Here is a 23,693-nt window from a genome sequence, read left to right on the forward strand (position 1 = left end):
TACCACATTCCAGACCACATGCTCAGAGCCTGGTGGACTGAGCATCACTGGCCCTACCCTCAGGCCATAAATGGGCTGTCCAGTGCCGAGAATAGCAGTGCCTCACAGGCATTTGGTACATATGCATTGAATACTGGCCTTAGGAGGAGGGATCAGGGTGAACCTGTGTGTACACATTACAGCCTCTCCCAGGGTTGTGGGTTGTCCATGTGAACTTGGGCATTATTACATCATGGCAGGTGGATAAGGGCTAACATCTATTGAGCATCCACTGAATTCTGGGCAGAACGCTGAACGCTTTACTTGCACTAGGTGATTCACATCGCATTGATCTAGGGACTACCATCACGACACTCGACAGATGTGAAAACTGAGGCCCAAGGCAGTTAAATATATTACTTGCCTGGGGTCACACGTAGTGAAATCTGGCGATTGCATCTTCCTGCCAAGGGCATGGAGAAAGAGGAAAGTGATAAAGACCAGAGGTGTGTTCTTGGGAATGCCCTCCAACTAGGGGAAGAGGGGACAGGACAGCAGAGCGGCAGGAGAAAGGGCATGGAGGGACTTCCTAAATTCCTAAATGTTCAATGAATTACGAGGATGCTTCAAGAAAAGCTGGCTCACAGGAAGTTTGGGCTGGACGGGAAGGAGGGCCCAGAAGCACTCGGTATCTAGGAACTGGGGGCCTTCCAAGGAGCACCTTCAGCTACATGGGTAGGATATGGCTGAGTTCCTGGGCCTAAGAAGGCGGCTGAGCTATGGAGGCAAGGTGTTTTTCCCAAAAGGCTTGGAGTGGCGGGCGTGAATCCGCTTAGAGGGATGTCTTGAGTGGGGAGAGAATCCAGGCAAGAATTGCTTCAGGCCAGGATGAGTTAGCAGAGAGGCTGAAGACATTTGAGAGCTGAAGGCTGGAGAAAGCTCCGAGAGGAGCTGAGGGACAGGGCACAGTGACCCCCAGCTCAGCAGAGGGCAGGGGAAGGAGACTTTTGGCTCCAATGGGGAACTGAAGAAGACATCTGAGTAAAATATTAGGCGGTGTGATCTGGCGTGAGGCGGGAGATGAGGTGGGCAGGCAAGACTCAGCATGGCTGAATGGGCAGCTTGATGGCCCAGGCACATGCTGGCTCCTTTGTCATTCCAGAGGGTGACTTTCTGTTCCAGGCTAGTGATGCCATTTTTTCCCCATTCACGGTAGTTTCATAAAGTTCTCTTTTAAAATAAACCTATTTAGATAAAATAAATAAGTCCATTAAGGGAAGAAGAAAGCAAATAATGGTACAGATGGTGTAGGGATGTGGCAAAAATTGTGAAGGGGTGTGGGTGAGTGAAGATTGGACAACATTGCATACAGGAGCACATTTCCTAGTTAAAAATCATTTAAAATTTAATTTAAAAAAATTTACAGTTAATTGCTTCACCTGCAATGCTGGAAACTGTCTAGGTGGGACCGAATCTGAGCCAAAACCAACACCCGCCCAGGGAGAAGAGGGTTGAGTCCTTGGCAGGGGTTCCCGGCTGTTCTTGGCAGAGAATGTGGCCTGGAGAAGCTGTCCAGCTGGCTCGAACATGTGGATTTGCAGCTGTACACTCAAACCGGGTTCCATACTATTTTTTTTTTAATGAACTAGTTACCCTTGTTTCAGTGCCCCAATAAAATGTTTTTGGGCTGGGTATGGTGGCTCATGCTTTTAATCCCAGCATTTGGGGAGGGTGAGACAGGAGAATCGCTTGAGCCCAGGAGGTCGAGGCTGCAGTCACGCTTGGTCACATTGCTGCACTCCAGCCTGGGCAACAGAGTGAGACCCTGTCTCAAAAAAACAACAAAAAAAATCAGGTTTATGAAATGCTTTTCATTATGAGGATTAGAAATACTTGGATTTTCTCTGTAATGAGAATTACGAAACCAGTTGGGCCACTCAGCCTCTCTAGCCTGGGCAACAGAGTGAGACCCTGTCTCAAAAAAATATATTGTTTTGCCTCACGCCTGTAATCCCAGCACTTTGGGAGGCCAAGGCGGGTGGATCATGAGGTCAAGAGATAGAGACCATCCTGGTCAATATGGTGAAACCCCGTCTCTACTAAAAATACAAAAATTAGCTGGGTATGGTGCCACGTGCCTGTAGTCCCAAGCTACTCAGGAGGCTGAGGCAGGAGAATCACTTGAACCCAGGAGGTGGAGGTTGCAGTGAGCCGAGATCGTGCCATTGCAATCCAGCCTGGTGACAGAGTGAGACTCTGTCTCAAAAAAAGAAAAAAAAAATTTAATGCTCCTGTTCAGGCAATATTTTGTTTTGTCTTACTCTATAACTTCAAGGCATTTCAAAAGAAAATTAAAAATCTTTGCTCTAATGGGCTAAGAAGCAAAGGAAATGGACTGACAGGGTTTGATCTGATGGTGTCCTCTATGGCCAACATCATTGCGTCTCTGCTGAGAACCCATAGCCTTTTTTGATTCTGGGCACTGAGACATAAACAAGACCTAAGGACAAATGCCAGCTTCTTATTAGATTTTAACCTTTCTTTCAGATTTTCTTTGGAATACTGAATGGACTAATCAATTTTCCTATTTTCATTCTAGAAACTCAAATAGTACTTGCCGGGTAGAGATGAAAAGACAGTAGGTTCCAGAACCCTTTCTTTCTTCTAGGACATACACGGGGCACACAAGCAGTTTTATAAGTTACAAACATATGCAGAGAATAAAATTTTAACATAAAAGAAAAGTGTGAAATGCCTCATAACATTAACTTTTATTCATGTATGGAGAAAAATCACTATTTCCCCCTATTTACTTCATTTAAAAATTTCCTCCAGTGAAATACAATTAGTTGCTGAAAAAAGGTAACCCTAGGAACAAAATGCTGTGCACCTGTGTCTTCTAGACTTTCAGTGGTGTTGCTGTGCTACCCTCAGCTGTCAGGTCAAAGATTAGTTAGGATGAAACTTTTCTGGGGCAGAATGAATGCATAATTGCATTTAAAAATGAATCTGCTTGATACTCAAGATTACTTGCCTGCTCCATCCGTGAGATTCATAAAGAAATTAGGTCACTCAGTAGGACATAAGTTCAAAATTAAGACATTCCAATTTATTGTGAGGACAAAGTACAGTTTCAAACAAAATCTTCTACATAAAGGAAGATTCAGCTAAACATCCATCAACCTAAAAATTAACAAAGGAAAACTTTGAAGACACAAATCGTGATTTTAGGGGGTCTTATTTTCTAGACAAGTTTTGAAAACATCAAAACATGGTTATGTAAACTGCTTTCAAAGATAAGACCCTTGATTACTGGTGCTGCAAAAATAGGAAACAAATATCAAATGATATAAAAACACCGAATTTGATTTTACAGCACTTCCTTCAAAACTCCAATTAAATTAAATGCAAATAATGTAAGCATGTATCAGCCAGAAAGGTTATAATCCTTCTAATAAAATCCATATGGTTTTAAAGGAGGTTTTACATAGAAAAAGAGACTTTAGAAAGAAAATACAAAAAATATGTACTGGTCTAAAACTTTGAAGTAACAACCAGACTGTATGCCTGGGACAGCGTGAATTACTGTGAGTAGAGAATGCTGTTTGTATTCATTTTAGTGTCTGTTAGGAAGTTAGGCAGATAGTAATTTTAACAAATGGGCTGGTAGAGTTTTGCTATTGATTTGTAAAGGTGACTTGTGTACCATGTGACAAGGTATGTAACTGATATGACTTATTCAGATGCAATCACAATTTAAAGATTTCATACATTTCTTTATAAATATTCCTTAATAATCCAGAAAATATCACATAAATACTCATATAGTAAGAACGGAATTGTGAACTCCGTATTACTACTAGCCATTCTTAGCATGTGTATTCCAGAAGTGTTTTCCAAAATGGAAGGCACTGATGGAGATTTACTGTTCAGTATTGTAGGGGTTACCAAACTATGGCCCACAAGCCAAATCTGGCACGCTGGTTTGTTTTGTAAATAAAGTTTTATTGAAACACAGCCATGCCCACTTATTTACATATTGGCTCTGGCTGCTTTTGTGTTGTACCAGCAGAGTCTAGTCACTGCGGCAGGATCTTCTGGCCCCAGAATCTCAAATATTTTCTTTCTGGCCCTTTACAGAAAAGCTTGCCAACCTCTGGCTTGTAGAATCATTCAGAATTGTGATGATTTATATGTACTTTAATATCCACCGTGATAGCAAATTGGCAGATTAATTAATTTTGTTTCTCTTTGCTTTGTTACAGTCAAAATAAATTAGGTGTTTATTTTAGAACTTGTGGCTGATTAATGCTCAAAAACAAATAAGCAAAATCACTCATCAGAACTAAATACTCTGCAAGTTATTTTCACAAAAATAAACGAGGCGGAGAATAAACAGGACAAAAAATGGGTAATATAAATAATGAGACACTTATTCAAAGCTGAAGACTACCCTCAGGCTGCTAAGACAACTTAGGCTCTCACAAAAAAAGATTAACCTTGCTCGGAATGCATTCGCCCTCTTTTCTGTGAAGTAAACATTTCTTGTCAAAGGCATCCTGACAGTGGTAATTAAGTTCAGAAAGTTCTATACTGAGTGGGAGATGTGCCTGTATTGCTTGACTTTTTTTTTTTTTTTTAAATGAGAAGACAACATCTCATGGTAGAGAGCTGAACTTTCAATTTTACAGGCGAATTCTACCAGTTTATAAATTTGGGATGCAACTGTAAATAAATACATAATAAATGTTCTCTAAAATACAAGATATAGGTAATAAGAGTTAAGAGGAAAATAATTGCAGTGATCAAAACAGAATTTAAAAATAGAGGTAAAACGAATGGCTTGGAGCATCTCATAGGCTGGGAGAATGCTCTGAACCCATGCATCGCCCCGGTCAGAAGGACCACCAGGGGGCGCCTTGTTTCTAAGCTTTCCCTAGGGGTTGTTTTTGGTTAAGATTCCTGGATTGGTAAAGATTCTTTGGCGTGTTTGGAGAGATCTTGAAACTGATTAATCAACTCTGAGGCTTTCAGTTCCTTGCCAATGATCCAACAGATCCATCCCAGTGGGATGGTTATGTCCCTTAGATTTAGGAACCTGTATTTTAATTAATATAGCTTTCAAGCTACAAAGTTTTGTAAAACCTATAGTCAAGTGCAGCCCTGGATATTTTTCATATGAATTTGTGCTTAGGTTAAGATTTATTCCCCAAAGAACTGTTTATGGAAAACCAGAGGATGTATATTAGAGTTCTGGGAATCTAGTGTCTCTTTTCTTCATCCTCAGAGTATGTGACCTTGAGCCAATGGCTTGACCTCCTCAGGCTCCAACTTCCCTAACTGCCACTTTTGCAAGCTGAGTTTATAAACATGAGTTGAGATAATGCCTGTGGAATGTCTGGCACATAGTGGGTGCTTCATACCCTTTATCAAGTTTCTGTTATCCTTTAATTGTATTAAAACAAATAACAGAGATCCAGGGTTTTATGTTCATGCCTGTTAAATTTCTTCCTAATTTCAGTTCATCTTTCATTTTCTTTTTCTTTTTTTCTTTTTTTTTTGAGACGGGGTCACACTCTGTCACCCAGGCTGGAGTGCAGTGGCACGATCTTGGTTCACTGCAGCCTCTGCCTCCCAGGTTCAAGCAATTCTCCCACCTCAGCCTCTCGAGTAGTTGGGATTACAGGGGTGCACCACCACACTTGCCTGATTTTTGCATTTTTAGTAGAGACGGGGTTTCACCATGTTGGCCAGGCTGGCCTCAAACTCCTGACCTCAGGAGATCCACCCACCTCAGCCTCCCAAAGTGCTGGGATTACAGGTATGAACCACTGTGCCCGGCCTCAGTTCATCTTTCAATGGTAAAAATCCTTCTGAATCTTCATTTATTCTGACAAAGGACGAGTGTTCCCTTCCAGTCCTGGGATACCTCTAACTTGGATTTTCATTTTTCCAAGCCTTCATCCTAGTTCAACATTCACAGTCAAGTGGAGCTCCAAGGTGCAAAACCAGGCATTCTCCTTCCAGGTTGATAGCAACTGACACTTTTTGGGGAAAGCCTGTCATGAGTGATACCTTGGGGAAGCCAAGGTCAAGGGCAAAGAGGGCAATGACCATCACTGGGGATGCTCACCGGGTCCTGGGCCTGAAGTCCACTCTCCCAGGTCCTCCTGCTTTCCTGTTGGATGCCAGTCACACACCCCGATCTTTTGGTGGCCCCTGGTGTCTTCCCACTTTGCTAAGCCTTTGATGGCTTGGTTCTGAGATGCATGTGTCCTCACTGCCTCAAATAGCGAAGAGGGACCCGTGTTGTCCATCTTTCGTCTGTGTCTGTTCTCCTCATTTCTCTGGGTGTACCATGTCCAGCGCTGAGGATTGGTTTTCTTCCTAACAGTCAAAACATTTGTCTCAGTCTGCCTTGGACAATCTGACTTTGTAGTGCTCACAGAGCTTTATCATTTGCCTCACAGTAGATGGAGTTTTTAAAGTCTTTTTTTTTTTTTTTTTTTTTACTTCTTTTTATCAAGTTACTGGCAACAAATTCCCAGGGCCTGGCTCAGAGGGCATTTAAAGGGTGCCACCTAGGACCACAACAGTTGCAATTTAAATCACAACCTAGAGGCATGGTCAGTGCAGAGGAACATACAGCCTTCCAAGCTCCGGGGAAGTGGCTTGTCTTATGAGTTTCACAGACAGGGTAAGGAGTTGGGGAATCTGGTCCCAAAGGTCTGTGAGTCTTCAAAGTTCCTCTTACTATTTCTCCCAAGAGGCCTTATGAGTCCTCAGGCAAACATAGCTATTGATGACCTGATCTGGCAGCTCATACCCTTCTGGAGCTGGGCTCCAAAAGAGATTCCCAATGCGTCAATGCATGGTCTTTAATGTATCACTGACCTTACACTACAAGAAAGAATGCTGGGGGCAGTACAATACATTTTAGAAATACCTCTATCAGTGAATTAACTTTTCCCTTAAACAGTTATTATTAAAGTGAAATTCACACAACATAAAATAACCATTTTAAAGTGAACAATTCAGTGACATTTAGTGCATGCTCAATGTCATGCAAACACCGCTCTTTCTGCTTTCACATATTCATCAACCCCAAAAGAAACCCTGTACCAATAAACAATTACCCCTCATTCCTCCTCCTTCCAGGCTGGAAACTACCAATCTGCATCCTGTCTCTATGGATTTATGTATTCCGAATATTTCATATAAATAAAATTGTACAACACGTGACATCTTGTGTCTGGCTTGTTCCACTTAGTTATAGCCTGTGTCAGTGGTTCATTCCTTTTCACGGCTGATTACTATTCCATTGTATGCACATATCACAATTTGTTTATGATCATCAGTTGATGGACATTTGGGCTGTTTGCACCTTTTGCCTATTGTGAATAGTGTTGATATGAACATTCACGCACAAGTTTTTGTTTGAATACCTGTTTTCAACCATTTTGGCTATGTATCTAAGAGTGTAATGGCTGGGTCATATGATAATTCTGTGTTTAACTTATTGAAGAAGGATTAATTTTTGTGCATTTTAAAATCGTTTGTATTTTTGTTGTTGAGTTGTAAGAGTACTTTATATATTCTGGATACTAGATCCTTATCAAATATATGACTTGCAAATTTTTTTTTTCGTGGATTGTCTTTTCACTTTTTTGATAATGTCATAATTACTTTTTGCCTTTTGTAAAAGTCAGGTTTATTAAGGTTTAATTTACATATAATAACATTTACCCTTTCAAAGGATTCAGTGGCATGACTTTTGGCAAATGTATATAGATATGCAGCCGCCAGAGTCAAGATGTAACATTTGCACCACCACAAAAAGGTTCTCTTGGGCCCTTTTGAAGTTAATTCCCTCCCAGTGCTAATTACTTGTTAAGTTTTGTTATTAAACTAATTTTTAATTTTCTAAAATAATTAACTACTGTGGAACACCTAACTAACAAATACTAGATCAATGATGCACCATTGTAGTATTTGTATTGACCCTGTGCAGCTTGAAGAGTATTGACATTTTATAGTTTGAATTTACTCTTTCCTGGGACCCAGCTGCAAGGGTAACACTTGTTTCAGCTGTACAGACTTGGAGTGCCAGCAGGAAGCACTGAAGCTGGCTCTTCTCTCCTGATGATTCTCCAAGAAGATTCACTCTGGTACGAATGCAGAGGCAGATTCCACTGTAAAATACATTCCATCAAATTGTTCCACATGCAATCTTCATACATCTAGGGCATAGGCAGAACTATTTCTTTCACAGTGTTTTTTTCTAAAGACAAAACAGGACTAATGATTTTTCTGGTGTTTCAACAGACAAAGGAGGCTGGGCGTGTTGGCTCACACCTGTAATTCCAGCTCTTTGGGAGGCTGAGGCTAGAGGATCACTTGAGCTCAGGAGTTCAAGACCAGCCTGGGCAACATAGAGAGACCCCATCTCTACAAAAAATAAAAAAATTAGCTGGATGTGGTGGCGTGTGCCTATGGTCCCAGATACTCGGGAGGCTGAGGTGAGAGGATGGCTTGAACTCGGGAGGCACATGCTGCAGTGAGCCCCGATAGTGCCACTGCACTCCAGCCTGGGTGACAGAGTCAGACTCTGTCTGAGAAAAAAAGACAAAGGAAACTGAAATTTGACTTCGCTCTGACCACCCGCCCCTGCTTATGAACATCTACCCTCCACCCCAAAGTTCCATGTTCTGCCATGGAGTTGCTCAGTTTCTTGTCGAAACCAGATGTTCTTGTGCTGCCCCCATCCTGCAGAGGGGGTTCAGGCATTATTTGAACCCTTTATTTGAGCTAGGTTGAATTGGTCTAGATTTCTAAAACTCAGAAGAGCCTGATCCATAGAACTGATACATGGAGGGAGGTTTCACAGAATAGGCCTCAAGAAGAAATGTGGGATTCTTATAAGATCATCAGGACACAGTCAGTAGGTGACAGGGAGAATAGCCTCCAAATCTTACACTGAGAAGTTCGTGATCTGTGTTGGCAAAACAGTAAATAGAAACACCTTGATGCTCAAGTCACGTGCTTTTAAGTCTTTCTGAGCGTACGGGATAAAAAAATTGGCAGCGTGCGATGCTTCCTCACGCAGCTGGGTCTTGGTGTTCATGTCATTTACCACATCACATTGAAATGATCTGTTTACATGTCTGTCGTCCACACTAGATTGCCATCTCTTCAGGGGCTGGGCCAGTTTTATTTGACCTTGTTTTCACAAGGTCTCTGTAATGTCTTGACAGTGGGGGACACTCAGCCCCTGTTCCAAGGACCCAGGCTGTATCACCTTCTGCACTCAAAATGGTTCGCAAACACTATATCATCAGTTATACCTTCTGTGGGCTGTTTCTGTCTTCTCGCCTCTCCTTAGTATCTCTGCTATCTCTGAAACTACCTTCATTTAAATTACATTCCTAGTATCTTTGAAGTAGGCAAGTAGATATTTAATGCTGAAGTCCAAAATATTCAGGTTAATAATGGAAAAGATAGCTATTGCTGAACAACTAAATGTAAGGCATGATATTAGATAACGAGCCAGAAAAATAATTGCTCTAAAGGACACTATTGAGTCCACTGGTGAAGCTGGAATACAGAGCAACACTACATGCATTATTCATCTGCCTTCCTATTCATTCTATTATGTTTTCCTCCTGGTTCTAACTGTAGATAAGAGTTTTATGTCAAGGTAAAATTTCCTGAATTTGATAACAGTATTGTTATATTAGAAACTGTCCTTTTCCTTGGGAAATGCACACTGAGCTACTTAAGGATAAAGAGACATGATGTATGCAATTTAATCTCAGATGGCTCAGACAGAGAGAGAATTTATGATAAAGGGAATGTGGCAAAATGCTAGCCATCGGTGAATTTGGGTAAAGAGTATTGGGAACCTTTTGTACTATTCTTGCAACTTTTATGTAAGCTAAGCATTATTTCTAAATAAAGTTAATAAAAAGTTATTTCCAAGATTAAACCTTTTCTTTGATATTGATACTCTGTGAATAAAGAGCACAAGCAACAGTTAGCCAGGATGGACAGGTGGAAGCGATACGTCCTTATTTATCCATTCCTCTAGTCCTGTTCATTTTTGCCCTGATTCTAACTTCCTCCTCTTATTGTCTAAGTGTGGACATGCCCCAAGGCCCCTTTGCTTGCAGTCTTTCCCTCCACACTTCCTTGGTGCTCTTGATTCCGCTCGTGGCTTCTGTCACCCAAGTATATTGCACACTGTTGTGTTCAGGGTGCTAGGGCAGGTTGCAGAGGTTTGATTTATGGTTGTGTAGATAAAGCAGTGCACAGAGGTGCTTATGACCTGGATGTTCACGAAATCATGGACTTTAAATGAAATTGGAAATTGTCAAGCCCTCACTGTCTACTCATCATCCCTGCTCCTGTTTCAAGAGACTAAGGAGGCTGGGCATGGTGGCTCACACCTGTAATCCCAGCACTTTGAGAGGCTGAGGCAAGAGGAGAGCAGTTCAAGACAAGCCTAGGCAACATGGAGAGATCAGAGCAGACTGGTTTTGACTTTCATCACCATTCAAAGTAAACTATGCTAGGGAATATCACCAAAAACTTCCAACTGGAAATCTAATGGACAGTGTCCAACCTTTGTTACAGTCACCTCTTAAGAAGCTGTGTAATCTAGGGTAAGAGTAACAGCAAAAACATATACAATTTACTAATGCAGGCTCTGTTCTAGGCGCTTAACATATAATTACCAATTTAATTATCTCAACAATTCTAGCAGCAAATTTTATTATCATTCTCACTTTACAGCGAGAAGCTGGGGCATAGAGAGGTTGAATAACTGGACTAATTTAGTGAGTGGTGGAGCTAGAACTGTAGCTTAGGAATCTATGGCTTTATCATAACATTACATGGCATGCAGAATGCTCATCATGGTTCCTGGTATACAGTCAGAGTTCAATCCATGTTAGCTATTATTGTTATTATTAGCTATCGGCTCTGGGGTGAAGGTCTGTGTCTGATGGCCTAGCAAGAGCTGTGCTGCCCAACACGGGTTCCCAGAGCCACACGTGGTTGAGCCCTGGATATGCAGTTCCTTCAAATTGAGATGTGCTTTAAGTGTAAAGTATACACTGGTTTGAAGATTTAATACACAGAAAAAAAAATCCTGATAACTTGAAAATATTTTGGATATAGTGGGTTCATTAAGATGCATCATTAAAATTAATTTTGCATTTTTTTACCTTTAAAAATATATTCGCTAACAAATTTAAAGTTACAAACAATTTTACGTTTTTTACGTACGTTTTTTACTTAATTTTACGTACTTACATTGAATTTCTATTGTTCCGTGTTGGCCTAGGCACTAGAGAGATAGCTTGAAGCCTGGAGCTTCCACTGGGAAAAAGCATTAGGCTCGGGGCACTGCTCAGCTGCGGATGGGAGAAAACAGAGACAGTCTTGGAACAGGATCCCAAGGACCTGCACAATTGCCAGCATATTCACACACTGCCCCTCTAAGCCAGGGAATTGAGGGCCGCAGACGTGAAAGGCTGCGGTGAACTTTTCCATTTTCAGCATAATTGCTTCAAACTGTGGCTGAGCAGGCAGGCCCCAAGCACCACCTGCCATCAAACACTCAGAGGGGTGAAGAGTCCCAGCATTTCCCACCTCCAGGCTGGCAAAAGGCTTCAGCTGGCCTCACCAGAAGTCCTGCCCCTCACACGGAGGCCCCGCCTCCTTACTCTCATTGAGCCTGCTCTGCTGCTGGTCCAAGTAGATTTTTTCTGGTCACCTTGCTGTTTCCGGGTTACTCGTAAAGCTTCCGGGAACATGGTTGTCTTAAGCTCTTTAAAACCTACCTGATAACCTAATGGTTTATTCTCTTCTCCCTGGGCTGAGGGGTAGAGGAAAAGCGCAGAAACTCACACACTTGCTGCAGACTCTTCCTGAAGCATCTCCACCTGGCTGTGCCCTGTAAACTCGTAAGTCCGATCTCTCCAAAACTGTTCTCATGCCCAGTCCCCATAATCTTTTTCTCTTGTGTGCTGGTCTCAGTAAATTCTCCACCACTCTGGGCCATACCCCAGGCATCATCTCAGCCTCTCCTTCTCCTTCAGTCTCCTGGCCAATCAATCACCAAGTTGTGTGTGTTCTGCCTTCTAAGTATAGCTGGAACCTTTCCTGTGGTCTGTCTCCCATCATGGTCTAGGCCGTCACTGACTGTCACCTGAATCACAGCAAGGACTCCTTTTCTGGCCTTCCTGTTTGCAATTTGACCCACACACCCCCAGCCAAACACTGCGCACTAGCGCGTGTCTTCCTAAAGCTGCATCTGGTGGTATCCTGTGAATGCTGCTGTGAAGTCCAAGCTCCTACAGATGATTTCCCGCCAGGCCTTTTATCAGGTCTTGATTCTTCAGCCTCTTTACTCACCCTTCTCCCTCTCTCACTTTACAGTCTAGTCATCAAAGTCTTCTTCCTTTTTTTTTTTTTTGCCTGAAATCCATCAACCCAGCCCTCTCCTAATACTACCTCTGTGCCGCCTACTCCCATCCTCACCCCAAAATTTTGCCTGCCAAGCTGACTCTTCCTTAAGGTCTCAGTTAGCCACCTCTTACTCTGGGAGAGCATCCTCTTCCCTTCTACCTTCCCCCATAAGAGCACTTTGCATTCTGCTTTATAGACTGATTTTGAGCCTGGACTACTCCTGATTCCCATCTGTGGCTCACCACTAGCAAAGTGCCAGGGCTGTAGTAGTTGTCCAATAAACACTTGTTACATAAATGAAAGGATTCCCACAACTGACTGTTGCTAGAGGGCAGCCTATCTCTGGGTCAAAAAGACTCTAAAGCCTAGACAGATACTGACAGTCGAGCCAGTATGATTTCCGACTTCTTATAAAAAATGAAACGTCCACGATCAAAGGCGATAGCTCTCTACAACCCAAACTTCTTTCTTCTTGGCCAGCTGATGAAATGTTCATCTTTCCAGGTCCCACAGTCACTGCCTGCTCTCCTTTTTACTTATTATTATTATTATTATTTTTTAAGGGTGACCAGTATAAGAGTGGGCCAGTGAAGGTGAGACTGGGGCAAAGTTGGGTAGAAATGATTTCTGTTTAGCTTTGGGGAGTGAAGTAACTTTTCACAATTGCTAACTACTTGGTACTTTTCTTTCTTTTTCTTGTCTTTTTTTTTCTTTTTTTTGAGACGAAGTCTCGTTCTGTTGCCCAGGATGGAGTGCAATGGCACGATCTCTGCTCACTGCAACCTCCTCCTCCCAGGCTCAAGCTATTCTTCTGCCTCAGCCTCCCAAGTAGCTGGGATTACAGGCACACGCCACCAGCCCAGCCAATTTTTGTATTTTTATTAGAGACCGGGTTTCACCATGTTGGCCAGGCTGGTCTCGAACTCCTGACCTCAGGTGATCTGCCCGCCTCAGCCTCCCAAAGTGCTGGGATTACAAGCATGAACCACCACGCCCGGCCTACTACTTGGTACTTTTCATCAGCTTACTCTTTTTGAGCATTATTCCCAGATTAAATTTGAGTCATTTTGGAAGCCCAAAATATCCGCTGAATTATTGGATGTGGCTGTAAAATGTGTTCTCAAGGAGCCCCTTGTAAATTTCCATGAGCGGCTGTTATCCTAAGTCATATGAAGGCAGTAATCCATCAGAGTTACCCTATGTGCACAAGGAAGGACTGTCTAGAATCTAATTTTATCTCTAACTCTATAAACAGCCAAGTGGCACCATTTATTATTTTACATAAATCAGCCCTGAGACCAAATTCTCCTTTAAATGTGTCCTTTATTCTTTTCCAATACAGTACTGCCTAAAAATCCCCAGTAGCTCGAAACAGTTCTATGGCCTTTGCATTTGGGGAGGGAGAGAGGTTCTGGAGGAATGAGAGGAGAGGAGAGAGACCTGAGAGGGAAAAGGAAACTCCTGTTCAGCACATCAGTCCAACCAGGCTTTGGGCTTGCAAGCCAGAACATCTAGATGAAAAGCAAAGAAGCAAGTCAATGAAGGGCCTATTCTCAACTTGGCTAGATGCCTTTTTCTATTCTCATTTAACATGTCTTTTGGAAAATAAGAAATTGTAGGTCTGCATTAGTCACTGTTAGGAAAACTTGTACAGGAATTTACTTTCTAGTGACTTGACTTGGAGAGTGGCTGGTATCCACGGGTCCTTAATAAAAGCTAGTGAGAGAACAGGACGCTGATGAAGACTGATGCTAAATGGGCCGTGTGCTTCCTGTGGCTCTAATGGAAATCATGGCGTGTTTAGCTTAATGGCAATATGGAAAATCCACTTCCTTCTCTCAGCCATTTTTTTAACTAATATAATATTATAATACGATTCTCTCTTGTTTATCCCCTTATTTTTTATAGTTAAAAGTTTAATTTGGAGTTTAAATGTAATTTGAATGCTGCCTAGAGCTCTCCAGAGACAAGGTGTGATATCAATTCCGCAGAATGGAATAATTCTAATTTTCACATGGTGTTGGATGGCAACTAGGGACTACCATGCCTCATGACTGGATATCTATAAGCTTCTACCACCAACCTCAGAAACACTATCATGAGCAAGAGAGAAACTGATAAAAATAAATGTTTCTCTCCTTCCAGAGTCAGTTACCAGAGTGGAAATTCAACTTGTTATCTCTCCTTGCCATACCTTATAGGATGAAAATCTGGTCTTTAAAAAATATTTAGGAGTAAATAGCCCAGTTTCTTCTTTCTATTTAGCTATGGGCTGAATTTCTGGGCAGGTAAGTCAACTGTAAAACGTAATCCTTTCCTGTGTGATTTTGGCTGCAGTGCTTGGGGACAGATTATATTCTTGTTGTTGTTTTTGCTTGTTTGCCATTCTCAGTCCAGTGAATTCTCCTCTCTAACTTCCATCCACAGTTAATTTACATTCCCAGTATTTGACGTCCTTGGATGAGATCAGAAATGGCAAACAACTTTGAAAACTTTGTGCTCATATGGCTATTAATGCTTGCCTGTTGGATGTTTTTGGTTTTGGTTCATTTATAAGCTGATATTGGCTGTTTGTTTCTTTTTTTTTTTTAAAAAAAAAAAGAAGTAGACTTTATTTTTTACAGCAGTTTCAGGTTTATAGCAAAATTGAGCAGAAAGTACAGAGATTTCCCATATACCTCTAGCTCCACACAGGCACAGCTTCCGCCACTGTCAACATTCTCCAGCAGAGTGATACATTAGCTACAATTGATGAAGCTACCTTGACACATCATTATCACCCAAGGTCCATGGTTTAAATTCGGTTTTATTCTGGGTGTACATCCTGTGGATTTGGACAAACTCATAGTGACATGTATCCACCGTTACGGTGTCATACAGAGTAGTTTCACTGTCCTAAAAGTCCCGTGCTCCGGCTTTTCTTCCCTCTCCCCCTGCTAATTCTTGGCAACCACTGATCTTTTTACTGTCTCCATAGTTTGCCTTTTCCAGAATGTCATGTAGTTGGAATCATACAGTATGTAGCCTTTCAGATTGGCTTCTTTCACTTAGCAATATACATTTAAGTTTCTTCCATGTCTTTTCATGGCTTGGTAGCTCATTTCTTTCTAGCACTGAATAATATTTCATTGTCTGAGTTTGCCTTTTCCAGAATGTCATGTAGTTGGAATCATACAGTATGTAGCCTTTCAGATTGGCTTCTTTCACTTAGCAATATACATTTAAGTTTCTTCCATGTCTTTTCATGGCTTGGTAGCTCGTTTCTTTCTAGCACTGAATAATATTTCATTGTCTGAATGTATCACAGTTTATCCATTCACCTACTGAAGGACATCTCGGTTACTTCCAAGTTTTTGCAGTTAAGCTGCTGCTGTAAACATCCGTGAGCAGGTTTTGTGTGGACATAAGTTTTCAACTCTTGGGTAAATACCAAGGAGCACAATTGCCATATTGTATGGTAAGAGTATGTTTAGTTTTGTAAGAGACTGCCAAACTGTCTTCCAAAATGGCTGTGCCATTTTGCTTCCCACCAGGAGTGAATGAGAGTTTCTGTCTATATCCTCACCAGCATTTGGCATTGTCAGTGTTCTGGATTTTGGCCATTCTCAGAAGCATGTAGTGGTATCTTATTACTGTTTTAATTTGTATTTCCCTAATGACATTTGGCGTGGATCATCCTTTCATGTGCTTATTTGTCATCTATAGAACTTCATTGAGGTATCTGATAAGGTCTTTAGTCTATTGTTTAATCAGGATGTTTGTTGTCTTACTGTTGAGTTTTTTTTTTTTTTTGAGATGGAGTCTCACTTCGTCGCCCAGGCTGGAGTGTAGTGGCGGGATCTTGGCTCACTGCAACCTCCACCTCCCGGGTTCAAGCAAGTCTCCTGTTTCAGCCTCCTGAGTAGCTGGAACTACAGGCGCCTGCCACCACGCCCGGCTAATTTTTGTATTTTTAGTAGAGACAGGGTTTCACCTTGTTGGTAAGGCTGGTGTGGAACTCCTGACCTCAGGTGATCCACCCGCCTCGGCCTCCCAAAGTGTGGGATGACAGGCATGAGCCACTGCGCCCAGCCTCTGTTGAGTTCTAAGAGTTCTTTGTTTATCTATATTTTTTCATTTTAAGCTTTATTGACAAATGAAAAATTGTACAGATTTATGGCATACAATGTAATGTTTGATGTATGTATGCATCGTGCAATGATTAAATCAAGATAATTAACACATTCATCACCTCACATGTTTATCACTCTTTATGGTGAGAACATTTAAGACCTACTCTCTCAGCAATTTTCAAATATACGTTGCATTACTATCAACTATAGTCATCATGCTGTACAATAGATCTCCAGAACTGATACCTCCTGTCTAATAAAAAATTTGTACCCCTTGAGCAACATCTCCCTGTTTAACTTTTATTTTAATTTCAGGGGTACATGTGCAAGTTTGTTGTATAGGTAAACTTGTGTCCTGGGGGTCTGTTGTACAGATTATTTCATCACCCAGGTATTAAGCCTAGTACTCACTAGTTATTTTTCCTGATCCTCTCCCTCCTTCCTCCACCTTCTGATAGACCCCAACGTGGATTTTTTTCCTTTGTGTGTCCATGTGTTCTCATCATTTAACTCCCACTTACAAGTGAGAACACGTGGTATTTGGTTTTCTGTTCCTGCATTAGTTTGCTAAGGATAATGGCCTCCAGCTGCATCCATGTCTCTACAGAGGACGTGATCTCATTCTTTTCCATGGCTGCATAGTATTATATGGTGCATCTGTACAACATTTTCTTAATCCAGTCTATCATTGATGGGAATTTAGGTTGATTCCATGTCTTTGCTGTTGTGAATAGTGCTGCAATGAACATACACATGCGTGTGTCTTTGTGATAGAATGATTTTATATTCCTTTAGGGACATACCCAGTAATGGGATTGCTGGGTTGAATGGGTAGTTCTGGTTCTATGTCTTTGAGAAATCACCACACTGTTTTCCACAATGGTTGAACTAATTTACACTCCCACAAACAGTGTGTAAGCATTTCTTTTTCCCCACAACCTTGCCAGCATCTGTTTTTTTGTTTTATTTTATTTTTCGAGACGGAGTCTTGCTGTTGCCCAGGCTGGAGTGCAGTGGCGTGATCTCGGCTCACTGCGACCTCTGCCTCCCGGGTTCAAGTGATTTTCCTGCCTCAGCCTCCTGAGTAGCTGGGACTACAGGTGCACACCACTACGCCTGGCTAATTTTTGTATTTTTAGTAGACACGAAGTTTCACCATGTTGGCCAGGCTGGTCTCAAACTCCTGACCTCAGGTGATCCACTCACCTCAGCTTCCCAAAGTGCTGGAATTACAGGCGTGAGCCAGAGCACCTGGCCCATCTTTTATTTTTTGACTTTTTGATAATCGGACGTTATTTTTAATGCGATTTTTTTTATTTCTTTTTCAGATAGTTCGTTGTTGGCATATAGATATGCTACTACTTTTTACATGTTAATTTTGTATCCTGTAACTCTACTGAACTTCTTTATTATTTCTAACAGATTTTTTATGGCATCTTTAGGATTTTCTATATATAAGATCATGTCATGTACAAAGAAAGACAGTTTAACTTCTTCCTTTCCAATTTGGATGCTTTTGTGTATCTGTTATAGGTTTTTGCTTTATGGTTATCATGAGGCCATCTTGCTGATATCACTGTTTTTGTATATTTTGGATAAGAGACATTTATCAGGTACGTTTTTCTGCAAGTATTTTCTCCTAGTCTGTGACTCCATATCTTTTCATTTTCTTGACCGTGTCTTTTGCAGAACAGAAAATTTAATTTTAATGAAGCCCAGCTAATCAGATTTTTTTGCCTGGCTTTGTGGGGAAAGACCTCACCTTTGTTTCTTTCATGAAAAGTGACTTTGGTATTGTATAAAAGTCATCTAGATTTTCTCCTATGTTATCTTCTAGGAGTTTTATAGTTTTGTATTTTACACTTATGTCTGTGATCCATTTTGAGTTAATTTTTGTGAAGGGTATAAGATCTGTGTCTGACATTAATTTAGGAAAATTCTCAGTCATTATTGCTTCCAATATTTCTTCTGCTCCTTTCTGTCTTTATTCGTTTTCTGGTGTTCCCATTATGTATAATTATACCTTTTGTAGTTGTCCCACAGTTTTAAGATATTTTGTTCTGTTTGTTTTCAGTCCTTTTTTTCTCTTTGCTTTTTCAGTTTTTGCAGTTTCTATTGTAATATTCTCAAGCTCAGAGATTCTTTCCTCAGCTGTGTCCAGTTTACTAATAAGCCTACCTAAGGTATTCTTTCTTTCTATTACAGTGTTTTTGATCTTTAGCATTTCTTTTGATTATTTCATAGAATTTCCATCTCTCTGCTTCCATTACCCACTTGTTCTTGCATGCTGTCTACTTTGTCCATTAAAGTTCTTAGCATGTTAATCATAGTTGTTTTCCATTCCCAGTATAACTCTAAGATCACTGACATATCTGAGTTTGGTTTTGATGCTTGCTCTGCCTCTTTACATTGTGTTTTTTTTGTTTTTTGTTTTTTTTTTTTTGCCGTTTAGTATGCCTTGTAATTTTTCTTGGTAGCTGGACATGATGTACTGGGTAAAAGGCAGTGCTATAAATAGGCCTTTAGTACTGTGGTGGTAAGCTACGGGGAGGGGAAGCCTTCTATACTTTTCTGATTAGGCCATAGTCTTCTAGTGAGCCTGTGCCCTGGGACTGTGAGCTTCTCAAGTGTTTCTTGTTTTTTTTTTTTTTTTTTTTGGTCTCCCTTATATGGGACAGGATGGCTAGAACGTGCCGGAGTTGGGTATTTCCCTTTCTCCCTGTGGGGACTAGAGCCAGTTGGAGTTGGGTGTTTCCCTTCTCCCACGTGGAAGGCTAGAGTTGGCTGGAGTTGGTTATATCCCTTCCCGCAGGTCAGTTAGGCTCTGATAAGACCCTAGCTTGTTAGGCTCTGGTTAAATAGTTTCTCTTGAGGGCAGACCTTGTTAAGAAGAACATAATGCTCTAGAGTATTTTAAATGTTTACTTTTTTCCTTCCCCTGCTGGAAACATAAGGGGATTTTTCTCCACTCTTGACTGTGAGAAACTGGTCCAGCTCTTGGAGGTAAAACTCATAAAAGTTTGGGTCCTTCTGGAGTTCTTTACCCTCAGACTTGTCTACACTGAGTCTCTAGCAATTTGTCACGTACAGTTCAGGATTTCTAGTATTGGTTCCCATGGTAGAGGTTTCTGCTTATAGGTATCTGCTCCAATAGGTTGACATTTCTGTATCTGCCTGTCTGACTCCCCAGTTTTGAGGGCAGCACTTTGCTCTTTCACCTCACTTCTCTTATGGATCTAAGAGTTTGATTTTTCAGTTTGTCCAGCTTTGTATTTGTTGTTAGCTTGAAAGTTGTCACTCCAACCTCCTTACATCTTCTGCAATAAGGCTACAGAATGAAGTAACACAAGGCTCCTTCCTGCTGGGAGTTTCCTGTTGTGTAAAGAACCCAAAGAAGTAAACCATGATTACCCTGCAGTACAATATTGACCATGGCCAGTGTGTGGAAAACCAGTTGCCTCTGTCGGTACCAGAGCCTGATTCTGTAGGTTCAAATCCTTGTTGTACCACTTAATGTCTTTGTGGTCTTGGTCATGTGATTTAACCTGTCTAAGCCGTGGTTTCCTCCCCTGTAAAATGGGGATATTCATAGTTCCAGTTTCCTTGTGGGGATTACATGAGTTATCAAATGTAATGTGCTTAGCTCAATGCTTCATGAATCATCACTACTTGAAAAACCGTGATGGTGTTGTTGTTGTTATCAGTATACTCACGGTGTTAGGGAGAAAGAGAAGGGTACACCTAACTCTGAAGTTTTATAGAGGAGGTGATGTCTGAGAAGTGTTTTGAAGAATGAGTAGGAGTTTACCAGGAAGGTAAGGAAGAGAGTGTTCTGGGCAGAGGAAATGTTGCTGTGATTGTCATACTCATGGAAAGCAGACTGACATGTTTGGGAGCTATAGTCTAATAGGATTCAACATTCAATGAATATCTCTTCTGTGCCAGGCATGCTTCTAGATACTCAGATACAGTGGGGGAAACAGGCCTGGTGTCTGCTGACACTGCACTTAGATTTTAGTGAAGAGACAGTCAATGAACCAAGAAGCACAAGATACTTAAAATTTTAGGTAGTGATACATACTGTTTGCATATATTTCCCTGGAAGCCCATTTTAATAAAATAGGGAGGTGGAGAGCTTATCAAGTAAAAGAACTCCCTAAACATTCTCTTGTCCAAAGGGAAGGATGGTGTGGTAGAGGATAGCAGTTGCAGTGAAAGAACAGTGACGGGTGATGAAATCAGGGAGGAAGGAAGGTATCTTCTATAGGCATGAAGAAGCTTTCATAGGCAAAGATGTTGTCACTCTTAACTGTAGGTCAGTGATCCCCAAGCTTCTGTCTTTCATACATTTTTACCATATTTGCAGAAATTAAAATCTTCCCATTCAATTATTTATTTAAAATTTCTATTTAAATTCACCTTTTAGCATTTAGAAAATAAATGCATGTATTTTCAGAAGGAAGCGTTGTAGTATAGCTGTAAATGGAAGACCAGGCTTACCTGCCATGAAAGTAGCAATTGGAAAAATTAAAATTAAAAATGTTTATCTGTGCACTACCCAAAACCATCTTGAGTAGCACCTTTGGTGCACTCCTTGCATGCTTGGTCAATGATGAGGTGCTGGGGAGTCACAGAAAATGTTCAATAGAAAAGCAACGTGACTTTCGTTAGCCAATGGAGTCAGGGTGGAGAGGAGTTAGCAAGACATCAGGGATGCTGTCGCAGGTCGTGCCCCCAACTAAGGAAGTGTCAGGAGACAAAGCAAGACAGACAGATACAAAACATGCCTTGAGGTAGAATGGGATGGGGTGGAGGGGATGATGGAGAGGAACGAACCAAAGAAAATGTCCAGATTTTTGGCTTTGGTATGAAGAAGCAAGTGTTTTCATTTCTGTGTCATTTGAACTGTCTAAGGCAACATTACTGGCACCTGGGCTGATGAACAAACTTTGGAAGTTAAAGGGTGTTAGACCTGGAGCCGTGGGCTTCCATTCCAGGAGTGAGCCAAATATATTCATCCTGGGATAGGGCCCTCCCACTTCCTCTTCCTAAATGAATTATTTATATTCCAAAGGGCCTTAAGACATTGGGGAGCAAAGGGTTCTCTGTCTCTTTCTCTCTCAGGATGGGAGAGGTCCATAAGCTGTCATGTATAATCTCCTAGATTCATAATTTTGGGGTTCTTCTCCTGCCATACAGATCCTGTCCATGAAGGGTGACGGCTGGTTCTCAGTGGGTCCCTGTGGGACACGGGGCACGGGAAATCAGCACAGTTACTGCTGTGAGTAGTCAGTTTGAGCTCTGCTCTAGGAACCCAAGTTTGCACTCAGGATAAAAATGAGTAACTATAGATATTAAAAACTTTTCAGGTAGCAAGTGACAGACCTCCCAACCTCTATAGATACAGAACTTCAGAGGTTTAAAAGCAATTTCCCATGATGACCTCATTTGACCTTCTCGAAAGTTCAGAGCCAGCTGGGCAGACATGGGGCTCTTTTCAGATGGGGAACTTGAGGCTGAGAGGGGAAGGGATTTGCTAAAGGTTAGGCTGCTTGTACATAACAGAGCTGGCTTCTTCTAAGTCAGTGGTCCTCCATGGGGCTGATTCTGCCCTCCAGGGCACATCTGGCAATGTCTAGGGACATTTTTGGTTGTCACAGCTTTGGAGAGGATGTCACAGGCATTCAGGGAATGAAGGTCAGGGATGCTGCCGAACACCCTGCAGTGCATGGGATGGCCCCACAACAAATGTCCACTTTGCCAAGGTCGAGAGACAGTTCCAGAGACTTCCTGCCCCAGTCTTGTGCCTTTCTGTTACAGGGCAGCAGCCTCTCCTTTCTGCAACATCCACTTGGTCTTGATGAAAAACGAAACCAACCTGCCAATCATGTCTTACCGAAGTTACCTGCGGTGATGAATATAATAATTTTGAACTTTTCTTTAGCATATAAATAATCCCTGCCTTTATTATAATATTCTGCAGGGTAATGTCTAACTCAGTCCTAACCAAGAGCATTATATTTGTATGTGTTTTCTTCAGGAGGCTATTATAATGAAATAAAAAGGCAGCAAAGCTCACTGGGAAAACAGCAGGCTGGGGCTGCCCTTGCGTTGGAAAGTGCTTAGGGGAGGGAAGGTTCATTCTTTTCTCACCAGCCTCCCACTGCCCTTCCCAGGGGACTCTCTGATGTGGAAAGCCCTAGAGTTCTCCAGCATTCTTCCCCGGGGCATCATGGCTCTGGCCATTCCTGTGACCCTGTCCTTCCATGCACAGCTCTTGGCAGGCCTCTTGACTTAGCCACGTGATCCCAACTGGGTGAAGGTGGATGTCCTTTGGCCCACACTTGTGGCTGCCAGGATATAGGTTTGGTGCAGAGATTTAATTTTTGGAGAGCTGAGAACTCGAAACTGGTGGATGGACATGGCTTCTTGGATGGCTGGCTTATCAAGAGCAGCTGGCCATTTATGATTTGTTAAGGGCTTTTGCTCTCTCCTGGCCTCAGCTTCTCTCTGGATCTTATCACAAACCTGTTATAGTTTCATTTGATTTGTTTCTTCGTTTATTTTTTTCCCTCCCTTTTTGGTTATTGTTATTTTCCTGGGGTTTTGAGGATCAGACTGAGCAGGGTGAGGGAGCCAAGTTACTGCTTGGAAACCTCAGAGACAGCGAGATCAGATTTCAGGTCTAAGGTGAATTTGCTGTGGCCCAGAATATTCACTCTCTTTGTCTAGCAGCTCAATTCCCTAATTGCCCTAATTGCAGTGAGCTTCTTTTTATCTGCAGGTCAACAGGGATACCTCAGTGATGCATTTGACTTCTTAGGAGGTAAGATCAGCCCCCCACCCATCCCTTATTCTGAAGAGGAGGATGTTTTCCTTGAGTTCAAACCCTAGAGCCACATTCTACATCATAATTCAACTCAATTCACAAAACAGGGATCCAGCTTCTGCTTTGAAAGTTCCCATGCTTACCATTAAGGACAAAACCATAATGGGCAAATGTGGAATCTTGGTTCTGGATTCTCCCTGCCCTGGGATGAAGAAAGGCATGGCGGTTGGCTGGAGAGCGCTGAGCCTCCCAGTTGAAGAGTTAGGGCCCTGCCAGTGACTATCCCACCCTCCCCTGTCTGA

Source organism: Pan troglodytes, chromosome 21 (assembly GCF_028858775.2).
Source record: "Pan troglodytes isolate AG18354 chromosome 21, NHGRI_mPanTro3-v2.0_pri, whole genome shotgun sequence".
In the NCBI taxonomy this organism is placed as follows: domain Eukaryota; kingdom Metazoa; phylum Chordata; class Mammalia; order Primates; family Hominidae; genus Pan; species Pan troglodytes.